The sequence below is a fragment of the Motacilla alba genome, chromosome 1 (genome assembly GCF_015832195.1).
Source record: "Motacilla alba alba isolate MOTALB_02 chromosome 1, Motacilla_alba_V1.0_pri, whole genome shotgun sequence".
In the NCBI taxonomy this organism is placed as follows: domain Eukaryota; kingdom Metazoa; phylum Chordata; class Aves; order Passeriformes; family Motacillidae; genus Motacilla; species Motacilla alba.
The window spans coordinates 110,652,138-110,657,008 of record NC_052016.1 but is presented as its reverse complement, the minus strand read 5'-3'; positions in this window follow the sequence as shown (position 1 = coordinate 110,657,008).

Genomic DNA, 4,871 nt, shown 5'->3' with positions numbered 1-4,871 from the left:
GCAGCCAAAACCAATCCTTCCTTCCCTGACAGTCACTGGAAATGTATTTTATACACATTTCAGTGGGTAAACTATGACAGGTGCTATGCATGTAGTAACAATAATTTATCTTCTCAAACAGTTTAGATTTCAAGAGAATGATACCAGCCAAATGGGATTGGCCTTTGTAAACTGATCTGTTGGGAAGGCTCCATTGGAAAGACAAGTGCAATGCGTGGGTATCCACACCACGGTTTAGAGCTGTGACTTTATCTCTACTTGGAAGCAGCAGAATTAAGACAGACAGGGTGTCAGCAGACTAATAACATCTAAACCAGGCAGTTGTCTTGAGTTTGGCACATCAGAGAAGTCATGCCACGGCATGTCATGTGTAATGTTAGGGAACATGATGTTTCAATTATTAAAACAAGGTTGAAGCTTAGACACTGTATTTTTTTCTCTGGATTTTGGTTTAGTGAATTTTCCTTTTCTTCCCCTTTTCAGTATTTTAGATAGGGTCTCAGTCTTGGGTCGCAGTGATTTTATGAAAGCTTCTGTTGAGTCTTCCAATTATTGAATTTATTTGGATTATAACAGAGTTGCTGAGATCTCAGAGGCAATACTACTGCCAATTTATTTATTTATATTTCTTTTTGTTGGTGCCGCTTGTAGTATTACCTCTAGGACAAAAGGAGGGGAAGTTCTGAGTGGAGGTGTAGTTGTTTAGCTTGCTCTCTTCCTTGCTGAGACAAAGTATGGCAGTGCTGCAGTGCAGTGGTACTCAAGCTGGCATTAAAATAATTATGTTGGGCACTGGAAGCATGCTGCCTACAGCAGAGTGGAGTCAAGTGCATTCTGATTTTCCCTGCCAAAAGGCTTAGCAGCCTGGGCACCAGTGAACCAGTAACAATAGGCAGCAGTGTCTTCATAGAATTTTATGGGGGTGTTGTGGTTTAACCCCAATTGGCAACTGAGTCCCACACAGCGGCTCACTGACTCCCCACCCTGCCTCAAGTGGGATGGGAAGGAGAATCAGGAGGGGAAAAGTAAAACTTACGTGTTAAGGATAATTTCATAATTGAAAGATATGTTATTTATATTATATAAATATAACAATAATAGTAATAAAAAGAATGGGGGGAGCTGGAAGAGACAGACAGAGAGAGAGAGAGACAGAGATAGACAGAGAGAGAGAGAGAGAAAACCTAAAAGATAAATAGTTACCATGTTACCACCTACTGACTGGTACCCAGCCCATTCCTGAGCTGCAATCAGCCCCTTTCTGGGTGACTCCCCCAGTTCATACAGGGTGCATGATGTTCTGTGGTGTGGAACATCCCTTTGGTCAGTTTGGGTCAGCTGTCCCATCTCTGCTGCTTTCCAGCTTTTGTTCAGCTCCTCACTGTCAGAGCATAGACATAAAAGTCCCTGACTTAAGGTGAACACTTCTTAGCAACAACCAAAACTATGATAGCACGCAACAGTGTGCTATCAACATTATTGTCATGCTGAATTTCAAACACAGCACCGTACCAGCTACTAGGAAGAAAATTAACTCTGTCCCAGCTGGAACCAGAACAGGCAGAGTTTGTCCTTCTGAATTTTTTATGTTCCCTACATTGCTACCTCTCTTCCTTCTGTAGCCTGGTATCTCTCTTTTCTAACTTCAAAGCTGTTTCTCAAAGGGTCTGTGCAAGAATTCTCATGGTAGACACCTTACACAGAAAATAGGAGTTGAGTTGAATGAGAAGATAGGATTGATTGTGGTGATCAGGTGCAGAGCTCAAGCAACAGCAGCTCACTCAGCTGTCCCCTTTTTTTCTCTTCCCCTTCATTCCCCATGCCTGTTCTCTCATTTATCTTGATCACCTCCCTTTCTCTCCCTGTGTGTACTCTCTAATAATTTTGTACGCTGGTTGCTTTTTTCTCACAAGTCTCTTTTGCTACCTCTCTATCTGAACGTGGTGTTTCTGATAGGGTTTCCTATCCAATCATTTAGCAGTACCTAGGGAATCTAACAAGGGTTTACTCTTCAAAATGTCTTTGTTCTCCCTTCCATTATGTGTGAGATTCCATAGAATCATTTAGGTTGGAAATGATCGTTGAGTCCAACCTTTATCCTAACACTGCCTAGTCCACTGCTAAACCATGTTCCTAAGTGTCACATCCACACTTTTAAATATTTTAAATACTTTCAGGGTAATACCTTCCCTGGGCCACTTGTTCCAATGCTTAGTAATTCTTCTAGTGAAAAAAGTTTTCTTAATAGCCAGTCTAAACCTCCCACTTTGGTTGTCTTCATATCTTAACCACCTGTGAAATTTGGTCATCCTTCGTGGTATTATTTGTAACACTTGTTAACTTCCTGCTCTGTTTTCTGCCTTGTCCACTAATTTCTCATGGGTAATTCACTGAGCTGAACCTCAGGGCACAGGCAAACCTTTTGCCAAGTGTACCTTCACGGCTGGAAGGGAAGGCTCACAGCATGGTCACACAAATGGGGACATTCAGATGGCCACTGAGGAAACCATGTAAGAGAGAGGAGAAGACAGGAGGAGTCAGAGACCCTGGTTGAACAGGAAGACATGGCAGGTTGAGCCACAGAAAAGTCAATCCATAGGAATGCAGACAGGGACAAGGAAGAGTTCAGCTGCTGGAGGAGGAACTGTGGAGGGCATCAGCTGCTTTGAAGTGCAGTGATAGCACCACTGGGAAACGGGGCAGCAGGGAAGGACATCTACCTGGCAGATACAACTCCTGCAGCCAGGAGAGACTGCTGACCTGCACCAGGGGAGGTTTATTCTGGACATTAGAGAGCACTTCTTTGCCGAGAGGGTGGTCAAGCACTGGAACAGGCTTCCTGGAGAGGTGGTGGATGTCACCAGTCTGTCAGCACATAAGAGGAGTTTTGAGAATACCTTTAACAACATATTTTACCTGTTGGTCAGACCTAAAGTGGTCAGTTGAATGAGATATTCCTTGTAGGTTCCCTACAAATGTCATATTGAGTTCTAAATATGTTAAGACTGGGTATAAAGAATAATTCTAATCAAGAGAGAGGTGAGTGACTGAAGTGTGCTCCCCAAAATGTTTTGACCACAGCAATCCCCAATACTAACTAATGAAGTTTACAAGGCAGATTAATCAAGTGTAAGTGAATGTGTTTGCAGGTCTGTTTTAAATTTGTGATGTGCCTATGATTGGATACCTAATGCTGGTGCCAAAACAGCATAAGGATTCAACAATAAAAACTTTGTGAAGTGACTATGTTTTCTTCATAGATTTTTTTATAATAACAAATATAGACAGAAAATAGAATGTATAGTTTCACTCTAAACTGCTGTTTGTTTTCTGTGATTTTCATAACACTTTTTTTTCCTTTTATTATTAGTAATATTATTATTGAGGGTTTGAAGTATAGAAATAAAAATTTTGCTGTAAGTTTGAAGTTTCAACCTAGTTTTACTGTTTACAAATAAAGATCAAACTTTTTTAATGTGCTGGCAAGAAGGAATAGTAAGAGAAAACAACATTGTCTTTTTCCCCACTGCCACTTTTATTTTTTCTAATAGCCTGATGTGCTTGCCTGAGGAACTGGAGACTTTGCCATAAATTTTAATTTCTACAGAAAGGAGGCCTGACCTGAGTGTTCTAGAACTAAACATGTGTCTCAAGCTATTTTCAGGTTTTCAGGATTTTGCTTTCTCCAGAAATTGCATTCATCATCAGAGAAATGTGTTTAGCAAACAATGTTATTTTAGGCAGTGGAAGAAGAAGTGGTAATTTAATGAAAAATACATAAAAAATAGGAGACTGTGGACAAAATCACTATTGGCCAGATCGCATATGATACCTAGAAAATGTAAAACTACCCATTTTAAAATGGGGAACTTAGACCTGGGTGAAGTGAAAGACATTTTTATTTAGTCCCAGCCCAACGTGTGGAGAACAGAGTCCTGAAAAACATAAGGCATTTAAAAAACTTCATTAGTATTTAAAAACCCCTCCTAAACACATCTGTGTGCTTAATTTTTTATTTGTTCTTATCATGAAAAATGAGGTGAGAGAAGTATGAAAAATGGAAATGCAGCAATTTAACTCTCATGTTTAACAGCTTGATTAAAAATTTGAAGATAAGATTTAGAATCTTGGCATTTAAATAATCAGCTCCTTCTGGTATCCTTTGCAGAAGGAAGTGCTGGATATGGGTATAAAATGAGGATAAAATATGATATTAATTTGCACTGAAGTAGCAAATATTCTACAGAAGTCTCAGGTCATTAATCTATCTTCCAGCTAAGGGAACTACATTAATAGCTTATGGGATTTACAGGGCAGGCTTCAATTTAATGGTTCAACCAAAGTTTGGGAAAAAATAGGAAAGGGCATGATACTGGAGAATACGTTATATCTTGATGCATTAAAATCAATGGCAAAACTTTCTTGGCCTAAAATGGCCTCTGGATAGTTTCTAATTTCAGTGCTGCTGCTGAACGTTAATTGCCTGTCTGCAAAGTGGAAGGAGCCATATTTTCCTGACAACTGTTAAAACTGACTGTAATCCTCATAGCTCTGTCTTGAATAGGAAAATAATCTGAATTAACATTAAGCTTTAATTGCATTTTTGGAGATGAATGGGATGGGGGTTGGGTTTTTTAGAGGGTGGCCTCAGCCTAGAAAAAGACCCATATTTGCAGTGAATTAACAGAAGGTGCTGCAGGGTCAGGAAGTTTCATTTGCAGTATTTTCTAAGCAGTTCTCATCGTCATAGTCCTGCCTGTGTTTTGTCACCTGCCTGTCTTTAAACTATAATAATTCCCTGGACTCTGAAGCCAGGTGAGAAACCCTTTTTTCATTTCTTGCTGTTGGAGATAGGGGCTACCTTTGTAAAT